The sequence below is a fragment of the Ursus maritimus genome, unplaced genomic scaffold (genome assembly GCF_017311325.1).
Source record: "Ursus maritimus isolate PB19 unplaced genomic scaffold, ASM1731132v1 scaffold_2, whole genome shotgun sequence".
Lineage (NCBI taxonomy): Eukaryota > Metazoa > Chordata > Mammalia > Carnivora > Ursidae > Ursus > Ursus maritimus.
The window spans coordinates 77,913,159-77,938,907 of record NW_024424452.1 but is presented as its reverse complement, the minus strand read 5'-3'; the positions used below and the strand labels follow the sequence as shown (position 1 = coordinate 77,938,907).

General features: G+C 39.5%; 1 protein-coding gene across 1 annotated transcript in view; it reads right to left on the bottom strand.

Annotated features, from left to right (window-relative positions):
- RABGAP1L (RAB GTPase activating protein 1 like) overlaps nt 1-7,503 on the bottom strand; it is a 713,371-nt gene extending 705,868 nt beyond the window's left edge. The window contains exon 1 of the mRNA XM_040636233.1: nt 7,354-7,503. The gene's annotated coding sequence lies outside the window, so the exon portion shown is untranslated. The remainder of the gene's footprint in view (nt 1-7,353) is intronic.
- Between the last annotated feature and the right edge of the window lie 18,246 nt (nt 7,504-25,749).

Sequence of the window (25,749 nt, the reverse complement as noted above, 5' to 3'; positions counted from 1 at the left end):
ATCTCCAAATGGTAGAGACTGTTATTTTACTGTTTGTGAAAACAACCGTAACAGGAGAAACCTGTTTCACCTATCAAAACTATTGACAATGTTGACAAGAAATATAAAATGCATTTCAGAATTAAAAAAAAAAAAGAGGCCTAGACTGATTTGTGAAAAATTAAGCTACATAACTCATGCATAAAAATTTTATAGGTTCGCTCATATAGGTAAACCAGTGGTCCCAGGATTTGAATAATAATAATATTCTAGAATATTGAGGGAAAAATGGATGGAGGAAAGAAGACATTAACTGAATTACAATTCAGTACCAACTTGATAAGCAGTAATTCACCTTTCCACAAAGACTAGGAGAAAGGCAAATCAAAACATTAGTCTAAACCTGATCCTTAACAGTAGGGCAAATAAAGACAAAGATTTAAAATGAAAGAATACAGTTCATGAGGGAAAAGCTTTGTGGAAATAGTAAATGAATGAGGTCTGATAGCCTCAGATGCTGAAGTAACAAAATTACTATAAAACAACTTAAGAAACCATATTGTCTGCCAGTATATGTAGAGGCTCCCTTCAATGGTTGACTTTTCACTAAACGAAAATACAATCTATTCAAAATGTCAGACCAGGATAAATTACTCCAGAGACAACTCAAGGAAATTCCTGATAACTACTCTAAGGACCATTTGCACTTGTACCATGCTCTTAAAGGGCCTCAAAATGAAGAATACATCTTGAAACATGGAATATTCTATATGGTTTATCAAAAACTAGTGTTCTCTTAAGCCTGCACAAGTGAAAACCACAGGTTTCTATTTTTTCTAAAAATAGTATTTGTTATTTGCATCCCCTGTGGTAAAAGTCTGATTCTGAAGTCCTGCAATTTTGCTTACTGCTGATAATGAGGGCAGAATATGGGTGTATATGCGGGGTAGGGGAGAAGTTGAGAAATCCTTCACTGGTACATGAATGTATCCTACACTTGCCCTTTTAAATGGGCTCCTTTCCTGGAAATTTGGCACACACGCGCACACACACACACACACACACACACAAAATCCCTTTGGGGATTTGCATTACTTTCATATTTGTCACTACTTCACATGATAGCCTTCAAAGAATCCGACCACTTGTTCTTAATCGTTTGCCAGGCAGACTGTATTTTCACCACAAATGTCAACAACTAGTGGGTGGTGTGCATGTGTATATGTACATAACACACATTTACGTGTATGTGTGTATCTGTAGAAAATACATAAATTAAAGACATTAATATCACAGTTTGTATCACAAAAAAATGACAGTAGAAAATTTGGAAGGATTTTAATAAACTCTATTGGGAAGCCTAACACGTCTCAAAAAAGAAAAAAGAGAAAACAAAACAAAACAAACAAAAACCAACAACAACAACAAAAAAAAACCAACACCCGGCGCTGACATGATTAGTTAGCTCCTCCACTCAAGCGGTGTGAGGCATCTGAGGCGTGCTGCATCTGAATTCTTATCACACTGCTCGGGGCGTGCTATCCTGTGGAGCAGTTCATATGCAACTGCTGAAACCTTCTAAAATGATAGGGTGACATACTTTATATATCAGAAGCTCAAATAAATGAGGAAAACAGTATGGCAACAAGACAATTCGGTATTTATTTTGGAACAAAAGCTCATCCCAAAAATTCTTTGTCAACCATCCAGAAGTAGCCCAGCTTTTACCAACCAAGCAGTTATTTACTGTAGCGACTTCATCACCAAGATTACCAAAATTTTCCACACGCTTCTAACAGTCTCTGTATGTGTTGTTACCTGGGCAACACTCTAAAAGGGCTTTTACCTTTACAGACGGGGAGGTTAAAAAGAAGTAAAGCTTCTTCAAATTAACTGTGCACCATTTTAATTAGAAGCAGTAAGTGTGAAATCATCAGAAAACAGAAAACCTTCAGAACTACCACCAGTCAATTCGATTAACAGACACACCTTACCGTCACGTACCTTCATTTCTAACCATCCAATTCACCTGTGGAACAAGGGAAGCTCCATCCAGGACTTCAAAACATCCTTAGTCATACAGGCTGTCAGATACATAAACGCTGAAATTCAAGGAACTTCTTTGAGTAGAAAAATAATCTATCAATCTCTCACATCTGGCTGTGGTATGAAATACCCTGCCTTGCTGCCCTAAATTCTGAAAGATAGTCAGCTCAGCCATGGATCTGTAAAGACTGCCTTTCTGCCAAACCAGAGCTGCCTCCAAAAATTAAGATTCAGTCATTTAGAAATCACATTTTAGAAGGCACTTTGAAAATACTTTCAAAACTGCTTCCTCCTCAACTACAGTCAATTTGATGCTATTTGGCAAATGAAAAATAATGGTATCTCCTTACAAAGAAAATATTTTCCGTTACTTTCCAACAGTTTTAGGACTGGTAAACTTGAGGTTACTTCCCTAACACTAATAATTTTTCCCTTCCGCTTTTACTCTAAGGATATTCAAGTGCTCTCTGGGTCATATTCTAATCAAGAACACAGCATACAAAGCTTCTTTAATGTTAAGAAGTACCAGATGACGCCAGAGTCAAAAATGAAAGATAAACTGAAAATCAGAAAGGAAAACTGGCATTCAAGGCTCTTCACCATCCAGTGCTGCCTCTTTCTTGCTTAGCCCTCTCCCTCTACGCCTTTGATCAACCCGGCCCTAGGCTCAGAAAGGCCTTTCTTTACATACTATTTGTCTATTTCCACATGAGCAAATCCTATCTATTCTTCAAAGCATGGTTTAAACATCACCTCTTCCCTCATTCTTACAACTAAAAGAAACTGCTCCCTCCTCTCTCTAAACTCGCGAAGTGCCTTATCTTTATTTCTTTACCACACTAACTTTCTGCCATACAGTATCTTTGTTTCCATATTTAATCCCCACATAAAGGCCTTAGGGTCAAAGTCCATGCCTTATTCAACTCTATTCAAACTGCTTAACACTATGGCACATATTAAACACCTCAACTGAACTGTATGAATGGCTTGAGCTAGGAGAGAAGTCCACTAGAAACAACTCCAGATTACTAGGATTCTGGAGACCTGGCTTTGTTCATAACTAGCTACATCACCTTGAACTTTAACCCTTCAGAATGTTCATTTGCAAAGTGAAGAGGCGGACCAAACCAGTTTTTAACTATAGGCTGTTATCTATCATTAGCTAGCTATAAAATCAATTTGAGGGTCAAAACCCAGCATTTTTTTAATGAAATGAAATAGAATAGAAATATCAATGTGTATTGTAGGCAGTAGTGTGCTGAAAATGTTCAACAACTGGCTATACAAAAGGGAGAAAAAAGCCCTGAACTATACCGTTTGCTGACTTCCCTGGTGTAAATACTGTCACACCACGAAGAACTTCAAGCTACCAGCATGAAGTTCAGTAGTCACTGAACATGGAGCGAGGTGGGAAGAGAAAGGCACACTGCTTCTGCAAGGCAGTATGATGAGCCAGTTCCAGCAAGGTTCTGAAAAGATAAGTATTGTTTTGCCAAACTTTTCTTTCAACTTTGCGTGCATGCACATGAGTGTGGGGGGAGGGGGATTGAATCAAGGTATAAAATGTGTTTCTTACTGTAAGTCACAGTCAAAACAGTTTAATAAACATTCAGCTTAACAATCTCCTAGTCTCTTCCATGTGTCCTACACAATGCAATAAATCTTATTCTTGGGTACGTATGTAATTTCTTTACCACCACAATTTATTTCTCTTCAAAAATTAGAGTTACAGAGACGCCTAGTGATATCACCAGAAGCAACTTACAGGGAGTGGAAATTTGACTTAGGAAGTATCAGAAAAGGGGCAATATTCTCAGCCTTTGTTCAGTCCCACACAGTAAGGCACTCCTACTAGTAGCTGTGGCTCATTCAGCAAAGGGTTGAGGGGAGTAGTGGAGAGGAAGAGGAAATGTATAGTATGAAAAAAAATCCAAGTAACTGTGACATTTGTGCCCATGCCCCCACTCCACTGAGAACTCAGGTACAGAGAAAACCAGTGCTGTAAAAAAAGTAAATTTCTGTATCTGATGTTTCCCAGCCAATTTCTCCAGCACAATCCTGCATCCCCAAGTAAGATCTCCATTACTGAGAATTTCCTACTAGAATTAAGTTTCTGCCAGGGACTAGAGACATGTACTTGTTGAATTTAGAATAAGCAAGGAAAAAAAAAAAAAAACCCACAGCACAGCCAACAGTTGTTAGACTTGATATTCTGGGAAAATCAGGCTTTTATTGAAAAAAAAAAAAAAACCTTTCTTACTTCTTATTTAAGCTTACTAAACTGGGTAAGGAGAGGGGAAGTTTCTTGAATATATTTTTGGCTGTTCTATGTCTATCACAACAACACAGTCTGTAACCAGATTTTTGAGTGTTTATAAAAAACTGTGTTTTCTATTTTTAAAGCTATTTAGAAAACAAGGCTCAGAATTTCAAATAGACTAATAATCATAGCCCAAATCTAACTCCAAATCAACGAAGTATATGCCTAGAAGTTTCCAAGGAATATCCCCAAAAATTACACCAAAAAGCGACAAAAGATGACAAAAAGGAGTCAGCATGAGCACAAACTTGCTATACTCAAACAATTTTGGCATCCTAGCTGTTGAATGAGTGCAATATGGAAAATAAATGAAATACGAAAAGGTAAATGTTGAGATACAAGTTCTGCTAAATGCCATTAACTCTTCCTTATTAGGGGTCCGCTGAGGTTCACATACATACATATACCCAATTTCAAATACTAACCATAAAGTGAAAATTATTTACCACTCTGAAAAGCCATGAGTCAAGTCAAGCAATGTCTTCTTCCACGTTCACAATATTAAACCTCTCCTCTAAATGTGAGTAGGTTTTACCATAACTTAGGCTCAAGGCTGTACTCTCTGCATCTACTGTTAGCGGCGACAAGCGTCATAAGACTATCTCCGTAAGAAGTTCCTGAGCTATCTTTGCAGTACTAGTGGCTCCTACAGCCTTGTGCTGCTGGTCGTCCTCAGACCCAGTGGCTGAACCATTTACACAAGGCAAGAGCTACCTACAGGTAGCAACTCATTAAAGCTTGTGAGGCAGAGCAAAGAAAGAAAAAAAAAAGCTTTGTGCCTGAGAATCCTACAGACTACAGTATCTACTTTATTCTCTAAACACCCTCTTACCAGCCATAATCATCTCTACACCTTTTCAAGACAATGATAGCATGAATGCAGACCCAGTTCTACACCCTCAATGCAAGAAATTTTTGCTACTTAGCTACTAGTCTCTTCAAAGTTCATCTCTTGAAGCTTGGCTATCTCCCACTCATAATATTTTTTCTTGGCACAACAGAATTCCTTCTTTTAACTACTCCATTAAGAAGAGATAAAAGGGCTTTCAACTTTAACTCTGTATCATCTGAGTTCAAATAAATATTCACTAATTGAACAAGTTGAAAAATGTGTTAAAGCAAAGAAAAAAATTTAAATTTCAACTTTTTAGAAGTCAAAATTGTACACTGGTGAGTAAACATGAAAATTTTTGTTTCATATGCCTTATAAAATTCTGTCAAAGAAAAACAGTATAATAACTACTAGAGTGAAAAGAAAATTATCTTAATTAAGAAACATTAGCAAAGGAACAAAAATTCTCAGAATATCAAAACTACAATATATAAAAGTTCCTATCAAAAAACTCAGGCCAAAAACAAAAACAAAACAAAACTTCATATATGTATTGTCACACCTTTTTATGCCGGGTGGTGTATTCACCATATGTCCCAACAGTACTGGGATCTACTACCTTCTTCCCAGCTTTCTAAAATACAATGTAGGCTATATAATATGTTCACATACAAGCACTGCCCAACTACATCCACTTCTCCCTAGATGACTTATTAATACATCATATCAGAGCACATTTTGAACTGATTTAATATAGACACCAGTCTCTCAGGAGTCTCAACTAACTCACCAAGCAGGTGAGCATTTAAATAAATACAAATGGATGAAACTCATCTGCTCTTTCTCCCTTGACAAATTTCATTGTCAGTTTCCTATGGGACTCTATTGAGATAATGAATCATAGGCCAGTTTTCCAGCTCTAGCAGCTTGTGGACCAATATTTTCCACGGACAAAATCCACCTCCAATATGACCACAAGCAAACTTTATTTTCGTATTTTCTGACATCACAGTATTGGATATTCTACAGAAGTACAGCAGAAGCTAAATATAAACACCACTATAAGAAAAGTCAGAGCGTTCTCATGAAATTGTGTTTTCAGAACTGCAACAAGCAACTACCTACCTCCCACCAAGTACAAGAAAATTTAAATGTATTAAAAATCCCTAAACCTTCCTGTACCAAAAATGCAGGCCTTGAAATCAGTTTCCACTCAGCGCTGAAATCTCTCAAGCAAGCAAAAGTTCTCCTTACCATTAATTAGTGTAATGAGGCTGGCGTTTCTGTTCACTTGCAGGAAACCTTCAACTCTGCAAGTGACCACCTACATTTCGGTACATTTTCTAAGATAATCTTGAGAGGTACAAGAATACATAAGTACCTGGACACACTGCCCTGGGATCAGAAACAAACCCTGTCAGTCCAGTCCCCTAGCATCCAGCCACCTTCCGCTGGCCGGTGGCCCCTTTCCACATGCTGACGCACTGCCCAGCCCTGCACCGCTGGCGACCAGTGCAAAGTACTAGGCCAGTCTCAGAAACTTTGACTCAGTTATGAGGACACTGAGCACCCACACCTGGACAGAGGATTTTCGTGGCCAGGCGGTCAACTCCAAAGCGGGGCATTCCCTGCAGGTAGAGATCCGCCCAGGACGCAGCCCATCCCAAACTGCAAAACCACAAGCATCAACAGCAGGAGTGGAGCAAAGTGCCGGGCGGAGGCAGGGGGAGCGCGAGGGCGAGACGCGGTCACGAACAGAAGCCTGAGCATGGGTTAAAAAAAATACCCTAACCACACGCCCCCCGGACGCAGGGCTGCTGAGACCGCGAGCCCAGCAGCAAGCAAGGCGCCGCGGCGGAGGCGGCGGCAATGTCAGGAAGGCACAGCTGGGGGCGAGCGCCCAAGTCCCCACCCCGCCCCCAGGTGAGGGGCGCCCCGACTCCGCCCGCCCGGGCCAGGAAGAGCGACCAGCAGGCAGAGCCGTGGGGTCCAGGAAGCGACCGACAGTCCCGAAACACCCGTGCCCTCTTCCCCATGGTGCTCTTGCATCCCGTCCTCGGCCCGGCCCCCACATCGACCCTCCCCGGCTCAGCCCCGGCGCCAACACCCCGGCCCGGCCCGCGGCTCCTGGCCGCCCGGCCGCCCACCGGCCCCTACGAGGCCGCCCTCGCCTCACCTCCTCACGTCTCCGCGGGCAGGGCCGGAACAACTCTGCCGGGCGCCCGCGTCCCACCCGCCGCCCCGCGCTCCGCGGCCGGGCCCGTCCCGTTCACTCCGCGGCCGCCAGAGCCCAGGGAGGGCGGAGGGAGCAAAGCGGAGGGAGTGGAGAAGTGGGAAAGAAGAGGACCGCCCGGCAGGAAGAGGCGAGGGAGGGGGCGGGCCGAGGAGGAGGCGGGTCGGGAGCGCGCGCGTCCGGGCCCCTCAGCGCAGCGTGCGCGCTCCTGAGGGCGGAGGCGCCTTCTCTGCCTTCGGGGGCGGCGCACACGCGCGTACACGTCCCCGCCTGGCCGTGGTTGGGCTGGAGGGTTGGGGGATCGCAGGGGGCCGGGGGCAGGGGCGTGAAGACCTTACAGAACCCGGGGTGTCAGCGTGGGGACCTGGGAAAGAGCGAGAAGCGGTCGCCGTCCCTCAGAACCTTCCGGAGGGGTAACCGCGCCCGGAGGGGTAACCGCGCCCGGTCGGGGTGGGCTGACGGGCCTGCCCAGCGGTTAGCGAGTTCTTAGAGAATTATAAGTTTGGGGCGACTGTGTTCCTGCTCATAAACTGGTTTACATATTTTCACTCTTAATGCCCAGTAATCCTCAAGGAAGTCACCTTAAAGAATACTAACTTTTCTCACCAGTTACTCTTCTTTCAAGGTGTCTTGTGTGCTTGTCAGGCGCTCCCTTGCTGGTTCGTTCTGTGGGACTCGGGAGACTGAAGAGGGAAAACACCTGCAGTGTATTTATATGAAGAAAACTCAAATCATTCTGTCCTTTGGGGTAGTAAATTTGGGAGTACAAATTAATAAAGATAAAATAAGCCAACCCTTTTTCCTTTACAAATACTGTATACTGATCCTTGAATTCTCAGTATCCTCCTTCGGAGATCCTGCAGCCAAAAGTGAACTGTAAATTTTCCTAATTTCCATAGTACTTTGTTTCTATAGGTTTGAGGCACCGAATATATTCAACCTTATCTAGGTAAATCTGTGCGATATTTTATCCCTCTAGAAAATCTTTGAGGAACTGCTTCATTCATTTTTACATCTTCCACAATGCCTAGCATAGTGCCTGACTCTAGAAAGTACTCCATAAATGTAATTACATGAATAAATGAATATAGTGCAGCAAGAGTTAAGTGTATGTGCAATGATTTAAGCTCTAGAATGAATTCTTTAGTTTAAAATTCTCCCTTCTGCCCCACTTCCCCTGCACTCATTTCCCCAACTAGATCCAAAAACTACCCTGAGAAATACATTTGTCCAAAGGGCCCTCGCTCTCTTTTTTTTTCTTTTTCCTGACTTAAATGTCCAGAGATGCTGGGACATATCAAGAATGTTGCAACTATTTTGTGTTTCCCCTATCTTCTGGGCTCCTTCCCTGAAGGTCCTCTAACCTCTGTATTCCAAGAGTCTACGTAGCTCTGGGCCTGACTCAATAAATGCCAGAATTTTGATATTTAATAAAATTACAGTTGGAATAACTAAAATCATCTGTATCTATTAATAAATACACCAAGAAGTACCTATTCATAAATAAGCTGACAAGTACTGAGCCTCTACTAAATAAAGTACTAGTAAAGTTACATTGGGCACCATGAAGAAATCAAGAGAGGAAAAAGACTTAAGTTTCTACCTTCTGGTACCTTCTAACTGAAGAGAAGCTTTTTGACAAAAAGGGCAAACTCTGTCCCATGGCCACACGTTACACCTCTAATCACCAGGGGTCACTGTGTAAAACTGAACTGTTCCTCACAATAGAACTTAGATAAGAGATGTCACAAGAGAACCTAGATAAAAGATGAGTCACAAGAGAACCTAGATTAGGGGCAGTGAAGGTGATTCCCTACCAATTTACCCTCATCCTCAGGAAAACTATTCTAAGTACATGCCAAAGAGTTAATAAAAAGCATTGTTCCTGTAATGCGTGCTCACTTCTCTCCCCACGATGACTTCCTTTGCAATAAGCATATGCTAGCAGCCCTAATCCTTGAAAGGACTAAAAGCTCTCACTACACAGGAGGGTATAAAATATTCTAGCATGGCTCAGAACAGGACAGAAAGTGGTGGCCTAGGTCCAGATCTAACCTACAAACATGTTTTGTTTGGCCCGCATGGTGCTTATACAAATTAGCCAAAGTTAAAAATTAAAACCAGAAGATCACACACGCATTCAGGCTTCTCTTTAAAAAGTGAAAGGGGGTAATTGGTTGCCTACCTTCAGCTCAGACCACGATCAGGGGGTCTTAAGATGAATATCAGGATCTCTGCTCCTCTGAAAAGCAAAAGATTTGATCATAGAGGACCTCCCTTTTCACATGATGACAATGGGCCACCCACAGAATACTCATTACCTCTTTTACTTTTAACTGTATTACCTATTTTACCTTACCCCGTTACCCTCATGTGGGTCTGCAGCTCCCAATTTAAAATTTCATAATAACAAAAACAGGAAACAAGTTACACATTGAATAAAATGAAAGAGTTTAAATCACAGTATTTAAGGGGATGAAATATTATATTTCTTTTATAATGGGCATTATTGGTTGACTTCCCAGCATGCATTTCTACCCCTCTGCAATTGTGACGCAGCTAATGATTTGAATAGGAAAAGGCCCAGCTCCAGTCCCAGGTGTGCGCCCTAATCGTTATCTGTAACAGCCTAATCTGGTCTCCACCTAACTCTGTCAGTATTCAAGGATCTAATGCAAATATAAGTTGGTCCAATCATAAGGGAGGCCAGATCTCAGGTTTATTTGCAGAAGGAATGTGCTCTGTCTCTTCCTCTGGCTAGTGTGATAGGTGGATGTAAGTCCAATAGTTACTGTGGCCACTTTGCTACCATGAGGGAAGCCAGCCTGAGGATAAAGCTGACACAACTGAAGAGCTCAAACCCGTGTTGCAGCCTACCCCTTCCTCCAGATTTAGTAAGTTCCCTGAGCCAATACATTTTCTTGACTATTTTAAAAAGTTCAAATTTGGCTTTTTATTGCTTGCAGCCAAAGTTAAGATTTCCATATACATTACAAAAGAAAAGGCATTACCTGATTCTTCTAAGGATACATTTTCAATGAGATGAATAGGTAACAACCTACCTGGTAAAATTGTGAAGGGTCTTGAAAGGAGCCATCCCCCAAACTCTCCCTCACTAGGTTACTTGATGCCCTGAGAATCCCTCACTACACTTTCTTTTTGTTAACTTTAACCTAAATCCTATGCCCTCTTTAAATCTACTTTCCCTGAGAAGAGGACGTCATGACTCTAATCAGTAAACTTGTATAAATGAGTTTATCATACAGTTTTTCAGTGGTTTTTTACTAGTGGGAAGATTAGGAAAGACACCAGGAATCTGAGAGAGCAAAGGTGTCATAGAGGAGACTAGAGACACAGAAGACAAACTTTGATGTTTCAGTTTTATGTAGGGCTGAATTTCAGAGTAATTCAGGCAAATCACACTAAGCCTATATGATAAAGCAAACGTATATTAAAATCACACTTTTAAGACTGAATAATATATGTAGGGATCAAAAAATTTCCTCAGCAGTGGAGGAGGTAGGCAAAGCCACAAATGTCTCTCTGAAAAAGAATAGCTAATGTGCAACTTTTGTAATTTGATAAGAAACAGACAGAACACAGGCCAAAAACTGTTTTTCCCATACCTTGTGGCATGTATCCAACATCCATCTCACCATTAGAGCCTTTTCTAGAGCAGTGGTTCTAGAGCAGTGGTTCTCTTTAATATATAACAGAATCACCCTGGGACTTCATTAGAAAACGTGGAGCTCTTGTTCAAACACTAAGAGATTCAGGGGACCCAGGACTTCTTTTACTTTAACTTTTTATTACAAAAATGTTTAAGATCATAAAAAACTAGAGAGAATGGTATAAGTCTTCAGATGCCAATCACTCAGCTTGAAAAATTATCAACACATGGCCAATCTCCTCTTCCCCACCCTTCGTGTGGATTTCACCCATTAATACTTCATTACATAGTTCTCAAAAATAAGAATTATTTTTTTTTTTTGCAATCAATAAAATCCAGAATGTGGTAAACAGGACAGAACACCAAATTCCTTCAACAAATAAATTGCATAAACAAAAGTAGGAAGAAGATGTCTTGAACTTGCTTGGATATTTTGTTTTTAAGTTTCCTGAGGTATAAATGCCATACAATAGACTGCACTTTATTTATTTATTTACTTACTTACTTATTTATTTCCAGTATAGTTAATATAGTGTTATATTAGTTTCAGGTGTACAATATAGTGATTTAAAAATTCCATACATCATCCAGTGCTAATCACCGCTAGTGCACTCCTTAATACCCATCACCTATTTCACTCATCCCCTACCCACCTCCCCTCTGGTAGCCATCAGTTTGTTCTCTGTAGTTAAGAATGTTTCTTAGTTTGCCTTTCTCTCTTTTTTCCTTTGCTCATTTGTTTTGTTTCTTAAATTCCACATATGAGTGAAATCATATGGCATTTGTCTTTCTCTGACATTTCACTTAACATAATACTCTCTAGCTCCATCCATGTCATTGCATAATGACACTATTTTATTCTTTTTATGGCTGAGTAATATTCCAGTTTGTGTGTGTGTGTGTGTGTGTGTGTGTGTGTGTGTGTGTGTATCTCACATGTTTTTTTATCCATTCATCAGTCGATGGACATTTGGGCTCGCTCCATAATTTGGCTATTGTTGATAATGCTGCTGTAAACATTGGGGTACATGTACCCCTTCGAATCTGTATTTTTGTATTCTTTGGGTAAATACCTAGTAGTGCAATTGCTGAGTTGCAGGGTAGTTCTATTTTAACTTTTTGAGGAAACTCCATACTGTTTTCCAGAGTGGCTGTACCAATTTGCATTCCCACCAACAGCACAAAAGGGTTCCCCTTTCTCTGCCAGAGGACACAGGTAGTTAAGTTGTTCCCTGTGTTGTTGCTTTTAGCCATTCTGACAGGTGTGAGGTGATATCTCATCGTGGTTTTGATTTGAAGTTCCCTGATGATGAGTGATGTTGAGCAACTTTTCATGTGTCTGTTGGCCATCTGGATGTCTTCTTTGGAGAAATGTCTGTTTATGTCTTCTGCCCATTTTTAAATTGGATTATTTGTTTTTTGGGTCTTGAGTTGTATAAGTTCTTTCTATATTTTGGATACCAGCCTTTATCAAATATGTCATTTGCAAATATCTTCTCCCATTCAATAGGTTGCCTTTTAGTTTTGTTGATCATTTCCTTCAAGTAACAGAAGCTTTTTATTTTGATATAGTCCCAAAGTTTATTTTTGCTTTTGTTTCCCTTGCCTCCAGAGACATCTCTAGAAAAATGTTGTTATGGCCGACATCAGAGACATTACTACCTGTGTTCTCCTCTATGATTTTTATAGCTTCAGGTCTCACATTTAGGTCTTTAATCCACGTTGAATTTATTTTTGTGTATGGTGTGAAAAAGTGAAAAAGATACATTCTTTTGAATGTATCTGACCAATTTCTGCACATATTTAATGTATTCAATTTGACACATTTTGAGATATGTATATACCTATGAAATCATTGCAAGAGTCAGAATAATGAACCTATCCATTACCCAAAAAAGTTTCCTTGTGCTTCTCTGTAATTTCTGTCTCCTACACTCTCTCCCATCCTCATGTAACCACTGATCTGCTATCACTATAGATTAGTTGGCATTTTCTAGAGTTTTCTATAAATGGAATCATACACTATGTATTCTGTTTTGTGTTGCTTCTTTCACCTGGCACACTTACTTCAAGATTCATCTGTGTTGTTGCATGCATCAGTAGTCAATGTGGTTTTAGTCTTCCAGGGTTTCCCACTCCTATTGGGCTGCAGCATATACTTGGCGTCATCTCCCCCTCACGCTCTGTTTTTCTGTTTTCCTTTTTCTAGAACTTGGGAATTTCCCCTATCTTGCTTTCAAAATATTGAAACTGGTAATATATATATTCTTCAATTTTTTAGATTATTATCTAGCATTCTAGATTTGATGACTTTTACTTAACAATGTAAAAAATGGTTAAAAAGTTACTCATTTTTAACAATGTAAAGAAACTATTGAAAAGGAACTCTATGTTTTAACAATGGAAAGAAAGTATATAGTCAAAGAGGGAGCCTGCCTCTGTATGGATGTTGGGTCAGCCATTTTCACAGAGTTCTGTTCCCTGATGCATTCCTTACACCAGGCACACAAACAGAGCTTTGACAGTGACCCCAAGTTCCCTTGAAGTGCTTGCCACAGACCTAGAATTTAGATTTTGGACACATCAGAAATATTCCTTAAATATATATGTTTTGCAGAGAAGCAACTTCAAAAATTACAAATAACTTTCATGGTAAAGGGAGGAAAATTACCACTTTCCTCTTCTGAGGAAATGCACACCCTCTCCGCCACCTCCCACCCCTCCCCCCAAGACATTTTGTAGTCCCTTTTCCCTTTGCCACATACAAAATTAGCTGCAAATTTGGGGGGGGGGAGGTTTATTTCTAAGTTCTATTGGAGTCTACCTAATCCAAAAATAAAGGAGAATTATTAAATGAAAAACACTGTTGCTTTAGGATGTATTGGAAGATCCCTAACACTTGTCCAGTTTCAGAAAGATTCTTACTACTCATTAATTCTTTGATTTAATGACAATAGCAGTTTCTTGTGGAAGATCATTAGTTTATAATGTTTATACCTACATACATCTATGCTAATAATTTCAAACTCTATATGAAAATCCAGGTTTTTGGATTATTTTTAATAAAAAGTGTGTCCTGTGATTATATTCCTAATATCTTAGCTCATAAAGTAGATGGTTTATAAATGGATGTTCACTGTGTTATTTTCTATGCTTTTTGGTATATTTTAAATTGCATAAGAATTTTTAATTTAATTCCACCATCTCTTTCTGCCTTACTTTGGATACATAACTTTCTATCTCTTTTATGGAATTAACATCTTTCTCTTCTGTGCCCCCACAACACCTGGTACATACTTTCTTACAGCTAACCTGTAACACTTTCATACATTTAAAATTTTTCATGACTACCTCCACTAGATTTTAAATCTTTGAAGACAAAAATCATGTCTTTTTCTTCCCCTAGTACCTAGACATTCAGTTCATGTTTATTGTATGAGTAATAGCATGAATGAACACATTCACAAATTTGTTTTAGAAATTACTGAGATGCTTCTCTTCTCAATGAAGCAGAGAACTTAAATAATATAATAAGTTACTGAGTTTCCTACTAATTGATCATAGTCTTTCCTTGGTTACAAGTGACAAAAATGTTCTGTTCACAGAGAAAGCAAGCATTTAAAGAAAACCATACCTATAGTACAAGTAAGGATCTTTATCAGTAATTCTAATTTGATACTAATCAAGGTTTGACCTAACCATTTGATTAGAAGAGTCCTGATCTCCCTTGCAGCCATGTATTCTGACAAAGAGAAGGAACTGAGACATTTTCTTCAAAGAGAAGGAATGGGCTCTTCTCCTTTCTTCCCTCCTGCTACCTGGACCATAGATATGATCACTGAATCTAGCCGTCATCCTGAACCAGAGGACAAGAGCTCACCATGGGAATGGTGAAGTGATGAACTGGAAGGATTTAGGTCCCTTATGACTTTGTAGAAGTTCCAACCCACCTGAAATGCCAACTTCCAAAACTTCTTTTGTAGAGAATGAAACCTTTTATATGTAATGTGTTTTTATTATTTTTGGTTTTACTCACTATAACTGGACCTAATTCTAACTAGTGCTCTTACCCCTAAACCTTATTTCAAATTCATACTCCTTAATTGATACCCATGATTTTAGAATAGAGAATTAAAATAGATTCATAATAGGGTGCCTAGGTGGCTTAGTTGCTTAAGTGTCCAACTCCCAGTTTCAGCTTAGGTCATGATCCCAGGGTTGTGAGATCCAGATCCAGCCCCACATCGAGCTCTGCACTGAGCATGGAGCCTGCTTGGGATTCTCTCCTTCTCCCTCTGCCCGCCCCCGCAACATGTGTCCTCGTGCGCTCTCTCTCTTTCTCTCAAATAAATAAAAAAATAATAACATAGTTTCATAATAATGTAATTCCTTTAAAATTGATATTTTTATTTGGATCTATCATATCTAGAAGGATAGCTGTTACAGAAAGTTCGGATGAGATTGTTGGTAATTATTCATCTTGATAACCTTGACTAAAAGGTATATTTTAATTTTTTTTTTTTAAGTAATCTCTACACCCAATGTGAGGCTTAAACTTACGACCCTGAGATTGACAGTCTCGTGCTCTACCACGTAAGCCAGCCAGGCACCCCTAAAAGGTATATTTTAAATACGTTTTGCTTTGCTAATCTTCTCGCTGAAAGTACACTGCATTTTCTTCCTACTTTAGGAGGACTGAATTTTTTTTTCATTCAAATTTTACATTTATTTCTTCCATAGAGCTTTTTTCTACATTCATTTGTTTCAAGATTCTACTGTAGTGACTGGTGAATGAAACCAATACTGAAATTATAACATTTTCATTTTATGAATTTGGGAGTGCAATGTGTATTTCCTCTTAAGATTTGTACCTGCAAGTTCTGAAAGGTTTCCACTAATCGTACAGTGGAAAATCTGTGTATTTGTTACATTGAGGTAGTGTGACTTGTGAGATATAGTCAAAACATAACTGTTCTCTTGACATGAACTCAGAGGGTGAGTTTTTCCCCCTATGACCAATTTGAAAATTCCAGCAAGCCTTATGACCTTTCTGCTCCTTTATCTTAGAATCACTTTAAATCACAAAATTCAGCCTCAATTTAACATTTAGAAAGGAAAGTCTTAGAGAAAAGGAATGTGGTCAACTGTTTTTTCTCTTTCCTATTTACTTTCTTCCCTACCCAGTAGCTGCTGTGATGGAATCTCTGGGTTGCAATTCAGAGAGGGACTAGGGATCAGGGAGCAGAAAGGTTTTACTTGGCTGGTAGTACAGTGAGATGACCTTGTACTTGCTGGGACTGGCAGATGTTTAAAACTGATTCGTCTTGTGGGAACTTCTGTGAGTTCCTCAGAGACTCATGCTTGGTCAATCAAGCTCTAACTCCTCCAACAACATCTGACACAGGACATATAGTTTATTCCTCTTGGGACTACTCCTCCCTTAGATGCAGATTTTTTTCGATATCCACACCATATGGTTCTTTCTGTTAGAGACCAATTGACATATCAGGCAGTTCTCTTGGGTAGAAATCAAAAAGATCTCTGGACTGGCTCTTTCCCCCCTGTGTGGCCCACATCTGGTCTGCGGGAAGCTTTTGCATCATTTGTCCTGACAAATTCTGAGACAGCTTACTGGTCCCAGTGCAACTGGGCATATCTTCTGCAATAACAGAGAGTCTGCCAAGCCATCACTTTCTGGTCCTCTGGATTTCCCGGAGAGTCAGGTGTCAGTCCTTTATACCCCATCTTTTTTACTGTAGTTTTCTGAACGATCCTATAATAATCCCTACTATTAGGCCAGAGGTAAAAGGGCTAGCGCCTTCCCCTGCTCTGCCTTAGTGAGGGGGTGTAGGATGCACGACATTGTTTTATCTAAGGAATACCACTCACAAAAGCAGTCTCGCTTTCCACTGCTGACTCTTGTGGTTTTTAAGAACCATCTAACCCGTGGAAATTTGTTTTGAAATTTCTGCTGGGTGGTCTGGTACCTCACTCTGAAAAATCACACCTGTTGCATTGGAGGGGCTTCTTTGAAAATTTTCTATGCAACTTCCTTGTTACATCTGTTACAGCTTCAGGATGCAAATAGTCAGACTTTCAGAGACATGTTTAACTAAGAGAGACTTAGCAGTTTTCCAATAAATTATGCTTTAAAATGAAATCCTTTAGTAGAATAACAGGAATACAAAATGATAAAAAAAATAATCACAAAGTAGTCACTGATATGCAAAGTAAAAGTTGGTATTTTTCTCTCTAAGCAGTAAATTTATCAATAGTTTATTTGAATTACCACATCCTCTTCCCCACTCCACCATGAATACTTTCAGACCTAGGAAACTTTCTTTTAACAAACCCTGAATTCTTCATCTCAGAGTAAAAAGAAATCTTTTGGAATACATATTTGGCTCTCCTCTTTAAATCAAACGCATCTTTGAAAATCAAAAGCCCTTCTAGGTATATGTGTAGTTGCTTCAGTTTGTGGAATAATTCCAATGACTGACTACATTACACAGCTTGCTACTGAATTACATTTCTACATATTTAAATTTTTTCTTATCCAAAAACTTTCCTTCTAAGTGAATAAGCAGAAAGAAGAAAAGTATAAGCACATAACAGATTTGTGTCCCCGATGTGATTCCCTTATTATTTTTTATCTCTAATTGGAATAATATATGACTTTACTTACCACCAAACTCTGTCTTTTGAGGGATATTACTTCAAAGCCTTCCCCTTCCTTCTTGACAAAGCTTTCTATATCATCTTTATTTGGTCATTTTAATAGTAAACATTCCCGTTCATTCTGAACAAATATTCATTGAATACCTCTTAGGTTCTCGGTGCTAAAATACAGCAAAAACCATGAGAGAAAAAGTCCAGGATAACTTGTAGATACCTGTAGAAAACACTAGCAGTTAAAAATAACTGGGGGACGCCAGGGTGGCTCAGCCGGTTAAGGGTCTGCCTTTCACTCAAGTCATGATCTCGAGATCCTGGGATTGAGCGGGGAATCTGCTTCTCCCTCTCGCTCTGCCTCCTCCCCACTACTCGTGCTCTGTCTCTGTCAAATAAATAAATAATTAATTAAAATCTTTAAAAAATATATAGACATTATAATGTCAGGTGTTAATAAATGCAATGAGGAAAAATAAAACCATGTTGAATCACTATATTGTACACTTGAAACTAATATAACGCTGTATGTTAACTAACTGCAATCAAAATAAAAGCTTTAAAAATTTTTTTTTAATTTATTAAATAAAACATTGTAAAGGAATAGGAAGTGCCATTTTAGATAAGGTGGTCAGGAAAGGCCTCTGTGGGGAAGTGTTAGAAAATCTATGATGTGAGGGTCAGTTAATACAAATGGCCTGAAGTGTCAGACTCTTTGGTGTGCTCTAAGAACAGCAGAGAAGCCAGTATGATTGGGGCCAGTGATTGAAAGAAAAGTGGTAGGAGATGAGATTGGGGGAGTGGGAAGAGCTAGCTAGTGGCCAAGATGATAGAGGGCATTTGTAGACCATGGCCCACCTTTAGAGTGTACAACTTCGATTTCATCCCATGTTGATGGAAAGCCATTTTAAGTAGAGGAGTGACAAGATTGGTTCTATGCTTTAAAAAGATCTGTCTTGTTGTAGAGTTGAGAACTGACTATGGAGGAACAAGAGTAGAAACATGGAGATCATTTATAAAACTAGTTTAGAAGACTAGATAAAAGGTGATGGTAGCTTGAAATAGAGGTGTATTGGGAGAGATGGGAAGAGGTGATTGGATTCTGGTTGTATTTTGGGGATAGAACCAATAGGATTTGCTGATGACCTGAGAGTTAAAAAGGAGTCGGAGCTGATTTTAGGAGTCTGACTCCAGCAATCAGGTAAATGTTCTCACCATTGGGGAAGGGACAAATGGAGTTGGAGGACTGTACATAATCTAAAGTTCAATTTTACATTTTAAGTTTGAAAACTATTAGCCATCCAAGTGAAGATTTTGACCTCAAAATTGGACAAATGATCTTGGGTATAAGCTAGAGAGAGAGATGAATCTCAAAGACGCATCAACATATGGGTCTTTTCCTTTAAAAAAAATTTTTTTTTCCTTTAAAAAAAAATTCAAACTTATAGGAAAGTTGCAAGTACAGCATAAACAACTTCTTTCCTTAATTATTTGAGTCAATGTTGACTCAATAATGACCCAGTGAGAATGCTATTCCATACCTCATCACTTCCTAATACTTTAATGTGTTTTTCCTGCTTAACCACAATAATACCATTGAAATCCAGAAATTAAGGCTGTCATATCACCAACATCTAATCCTAATGACCTTCATATCAAAAGGATTCAGGGGTGCTTCTGTGGTGTAGTTGGTTAAGGGCTGACTCTTGGTTTTGTCTCAAGTCATGATCTCAGGGTCATGAGATCAATTCCCCGCATCGGGCTCTGTGCTCAGTGCTGAATCTGCTTGAGATTCTCTCTCTCTCTTTCCTTCTCCCCCTCTCGCTCATGCTCTCTCTCTCTCTCTCTCAAATAAATAAATCTTTTTTTTAAAAAAGGATTCAGTTCAGAATTATTTTCTTCAGTCTTTTTCTTTTTCTTTTTTCTTTTTTTTTTTTAAGATTTTATTTATTTGTTTGACAGAGATAGAGACAGCCAGCGAGAGAGGGAACACAAGCAGGGGGAGAGGAAGAAGCAGGCTCATAGCGGAGGAGCCTGACGTGGGGCTCGATCCCATAACGCCGGGATCACGCCCTGAGCCAAAGGCAGACACTTAACCACTGTGCCACCAGGCACCCCTCTTCAGTCTTTTTCCTTCTGGAACAGTTTCTTACTCTTACCTTGATTTTCATGACCTTGCTACTTTTCAAAATTACAGGGAAGGGAAAGGAGCTGAAAGAAAGGAAGGGGAAAGNNNNAAGAGTATATGTATATGGTTTGAAAAGCCATGAAACTGGCTGAGATCTCCCAGGGAATAAGGACAAATAAAGGAGAACTGAGCCTTGGGGAATCCCACCTTTGACATTCACGTGTCAAAAAAATGAGGGGGAGCCAACAAAGTAGACTGTGAAGAAGGAGCCAAAGAGATAGGGTGAAAACTAGGAGATGGAGGTTTCTTGGAGGACAACTTAGTATGTATTCAGAAAAAATCAACTATGTTGAATACTACTAAGAGGTGAAGCACGATGAAGACTGAGAACTCAGCATTGAATTTAGTGATATGGAGGGTAATGGTAGACTTGATGAGAGTATTCGCAGTGGAATGATGAGGGCATAAAGCCTTATTGCAGTGAATTCAAGACTGCAAGATGATTACATGGGAACAGTACACTTATAAAATTTTCTTTCCAGTTTAATCCTATAAAGAGGATTAAAGAAATGGGGCAGTGCCTAAAGAGGGATGAGAGATCAGGAGAGGGTTTCTTTTATTAAATTAGCGATATTAAACATATTTCTCTTCTTTTCCTTTTCTTTCTTTTTTTCTTTTTTCTTTTTTTTAGTAGGCTCCACACCTGCATGGAGCCCAACACAAGGCTTGAACTCACAACCCTGAGATTAAGACCTCAGATGAAATCAAGAGTTGGATGCTTAACCAGCTGAGCCACCCAGGCATGCTATTAAATATATTTCTATGTTACTGTTAACAATCCAACAGAATGAGGAAATCCGATACAGGAAAAAGATTGGATAATTTTAGAAGTGAAGTTCTTGAATGGGCAAAAGGGAATAGGACCCAGAGCACGGAAGGAGGGGTTGGATTCAGATAGCAACAAGAACAGTTCAGCCTTCATGGTAGGAGGGAAGGTAAGATGCAGGGAATGGGTAGAATTAGTGGTGAGAAGTTGTGAAAGTTCTCTGCTGACTACTTCTTTTTCCTCAGTGAAATAAAAAGCAAAGTCATCAGCTAGGATGGAGAAGAGAGGAAGAGACTGGAGAGGAATGGCATCATCTGGAAAAGTGGGTGAGTCAAATAACTACGGAAATGTAAAGAATGGCTGGACAACATTGAGAACCCGCTTGAAACTTGAGGTCACAATTTTAAAGTGAGTCCAGTCAGCATGATAATATTTTTCCTCCAGTTGGTTAGACTGAGTAGGTGAGAAGTTGTATTATACCAGGAGTTTTGCCAAGCAAGTACCAATGGAGGAAAGGGTGAGGGTGTTGAGGGCATAAGCTCTGAGTGCTCACAGTACAAATTGTCTCATGAAAGAATTTATAAAATATTATCCACACAGTGTTAAAATGCATTTTAGTAAAAATTAAAATATTTATAGAGTAGTTTCACCATAGTAATGTGTGTGGATATATACAACACGTAAATATATAAATAAAATGTTATCTTCTCAATTGCCAATCGCATTTGGAGACAATATTGTTCATGTGCACAGGAATTACAAATACTAAATAAATTCAGAAATTGATATTATTGTCATCACCGATATTTTCACTATACAACTACAGGCTCTATAATAAATGGCTATTGTTCCTTATCTCAAAACTGAATACAGTTTAGGAAATCCTGAGCAAAATTTTTACCTTTGCATCCAGGAGGCAATTAACTTAAATGTTTTGGTCCATCTTACCTCTGTTCTGTCCTGAGGCACAAACAGTTCAAGTAGCAATTAGTTCAATAGTTTTATTATCTCATTCCAAAGATAGTGTAACTAAGCCAATAGGGAAATCCATTGGTACTGACTATGTGAGAATAGTTACAGGTCTATCACACAGGGCTCCACTTCTGATATCCAGGTGTGCCTCAGGCCTCAGTCCCTTTCAGAACTGGACGGGTCAAGATCTTTGTATGTATATTCATTCATTCCCTCACAGTTAATTGAACAGTATCTTGTATTGGCTCAGTGGAGGCAAGTAAAAATGAATATGCTATGCTTTTTACCGTCAAGAGGTTTTCCCAAAAATCGGCCAGATGAGACAGGCACATGAAGAATTCTATAAAGCCGTTTGTGATGTTAGGTTGTTGATACCAAGTGAATGCTACAGTTACACAGAGGGATTGTTCATTCCAAATGGAGTGAACAAAGAAGGCATTAGAGAAGACATGGTGTTTGAACTGGGACTTGAAGGATGGCAGAATTCTGAAAGGGAGAGAATAGAATTAGAAAGCATTCCAGGCAGAAGGCGTGACATGAGCAAAAGCATGGGAGGTAAGGAGGAAAAAATGGGTGGAAAGAATAACATGCTTTAGATATCATTGATAGTAAGACCAAAAATCCACTCGATAAACTTTAGATAAAGTAGGATCTGTTTAAAAAGAAAATCTCACAGATTCAAGAACAGGCAGAAAGTTTGTCTGGGTCCCACAAATGTGTGGAACAAGGAACTGGAAAGTTAAGAGCCAAGATTAATCTTTCCTTCATTTCTATTTTTCAATCCCTACTTCTTTTCTCTCTCTCTCTCTCCCTGGTGTGTCAGTTTGGGGCCTCCAAGAAATCAACACCAAGATATGCGCACAGGAGGAAAAAAACACCCTATCTCCTAGCCCTAGTTCCCAACAACTTATCAGAGTCTCTGTGATCCATTTCCAATTTCCTGGAATGGAGAATTAGAATGACACCGTTTGGGCCAAATATCTACACAGCTATTCCTGGGGGTTATGAGGTTATGTGGTATGAACACGGGAGCTAGGCCTATTGTACAGAAGGGGCTGAGGATAACCTGCAGTTTGTAAGAAGGAGGCTAGGCAGAGGGATACAGGCACCTCTGTTTTCAAAAATACTTGAGTTGGAATACGAAGATCTGGGTTGGAATCACAAATCCGACATCTATTACCTCTATGATTTTTTTAGCTAATAGATCCTCCCTGTATATGGTGCTTCCTCATCTAGTAAAGGAGGATTAATAATTCTTTACAAGGCGATTATAAGAATTAAGCAATATAATAAGTATGAAAATGCCTTGAAAATTGTAAAGCCCTATACAAGGACAAAGGACAGAAGGATTAAAGAAAGAATAAGTAGTCCTGATTTGATAAATCGGTTTTTTTTTTAATAGTGGAATGCATGCTGAATTCGAGCAAAAAATGCGGAATCAGAGAATCTGTTAGGAAGCTATACAAATAATCAATTTGTAAGGATGTGGTACCAGTTCATTTCAGGATGAAAGGCAGCAGTGGTAAAAGTACAATAGTAATAGTAGTAATAAAATTAGGATAGAGTAGTATTAGAATTGAGACAGCAATGGAATTAAGTAAGAAAGTGGATGTGAAAATAATTTTGGAACTTTATGCAATGTGAGCCATCCCATGCAAATTTACTCCTCCAGACTCTGGATAAACTTATGAAAAAGGAAAGAGACTACATTTCATTCAGTAATACTCTTCCGGGGGTGCCTGGGTGGCTCAGTCAGTTGAGCGACCCACTCTTCCACTCAGGTCATGATCTCAGGGCCCTGAGATCAAGTCCCATGTTGGGCTGTGCACTCAGCATGGAGTCTGCTTGAGAGATTTTCTCTCTCCCTCTCCCTCTCCCTCCCCTTTTCCCCTTCCCCTGCTTATGCTCTCTCCCTCTCTCTCTCTCTCTCTCTCTCTCAAATAAATAAATAAAATCCTTAAAAAGGGGGGGGCACCTGGGTGTCTCTGTCAGGTAAGCATCTGCCTTCGGCTCAGGTCATGATCCCAGGGTCCTGGGATCAAGCCCCACATGGGGCTCCCTGCTCAGCTGGCAGTCTGCTTCTCCCTCTCCCTCTGCCCCTGCCCCTCCACCTGGTTGTGCTCTCTCTCTCTCTCTCACTTTCTCTCTCTCAAATAAATAAATAAAATCTTTATTAAAAAAAAAAGAAAGGAATACTCTCCTGGAAAGAGAATTGAGCTCCTTGCACAGGAAACTCATCTGAAGAAAAGAAGATTTTAAAAATGTTAAAATGATACCTTTGAGTTAGAATTAGCCTCCAGGGATAGAGGAAATTTGTTCATGAGAAAAAGCATAAGTGTGATATATTTTTGACTGGTACCAAAAGACTGTCTTGCCCAACAATATATTCCATTGGTCATGTTATGGTGGATAATGTTTACTGTTTTGAATTAAAGACATTGAAGCTTTCTTTTTCTTTTTCTTTTTTTTTAATTTGACAGAAAGAGAGAAAGAGCAGCAGAAGGAGAAGCAGACTCCCTACTGGCCCAATGCAGGGCTCAATCCCAGGACCCCGGGATCATGACCTGAGCCAAAGGCAGATGCTTAACCAACTGAGCCATCCAGGCACCCCAAGGCATCTATTAAATATATACATTAGCTTGGAATAATTCAGCAAGGAAAAGTAGCTTGTTATAAGATACAAGCAGAAGAACCCACTAATTAGAGGGGGAGCTTTTTATGGACACAAAGCTCGTTGAAAAATATCACCTTAAAACTAATCAATTTATCAGAGTATCTGTCCTATCACCTAGAAGGAAGAGAAGGAAAAGCAATGAAAGACAGAAGAATTTTGCCGCAGAGGCAGGAGATCACAGATGGCCTCAAGCTGGGATTGACAACTTCTGAGAATTGTTGTACTGTCATGACTCATCTCCCACCCTTCACCCCTGGCTGCTACGTGTCATCTGAAGCAGAACATTGGGAAATACCCTAGGAGAATTGTACCCTGGATTTTAGGCTCTTCTAACAGTAGAAGGAACTAGAAAGATGGTGCTGTTATATCCTGAGATAAGGAAAATTTCAGGACTACACTTGAGGTGGAAGGGGACAGAATCAGAAATTAAATTTTGGATGCATCAAGTTTCAGATGCCCATTAAATAGCGAAATGCAGGGTCAGACAGGCAGTCATATGTGTGTGTATATAGATATTTATATATAGATATTTATTTATATATTTATATTTATGAGATTAGAGTTCAATCAGGTGAGGATCCTGAGCCACAGATAGAAACTTGGGATTGCCCGTATATAGAGATAATATTTAAAACCATAAGAATGAGGGGTGCCTGGCTGGCTCAGTTAGAAGAGCATACAACTCTTGATCTTGGGTTCATGAGTTCGAGCCCCACATTGAGTGTAGAGATGACTAAAAGAAAGAAATAAACTTAAAAAAACAAAAACAAAAACATAAAAAGCCAAAGCCATGAGAATGAGGTCACCGAAGGAGGGAATGGAGACAGGGAAAAGAAAAGGACCAAGCCTAGAGCCCCAGAGCAGTTCAGTGATTGGAGACTAAGAGGATGAACTCGCCAAGGAAACTCAGACAAGTGGCTTATGAAATAGAAGGGAAATCAGGTTAAGTGTGGTGTCCAGGGAGCCAAAGGAAGACAGCGTTTCAAGGAGAAAGGAATTCTTAGCTGGTATTGAATGCAGCTGATAGGGTCAAGAAGATAAGAGAATTTCAATACTAGTTTTGAGTTTCAAGGAAATGAAGGTAACAAAGGCTTGGCTTTTTAACTCACAACAATAGAGATGATGATTTCTTGCTGCCTTTAGATAAATATATGGCACTATCTTCAAGAAAATTCTAACCAGAATATTCGCTGAACTTGCTGCAGTTTCCAAATAGTCACATTTACTGAGTGTCTTTTATGAAGAAGACCCTGTGCTAGTTGTTGGGGAAACAAAGATGAGAAAGCTATGGGACCTGACTTGAAAAATAATCATTGCTACTATATTCTGAATACATAAATAGGTGTTCCACATTGTGTAAAGCACTTTATAAATACTGTCTCATTTAATATTAAATGTGC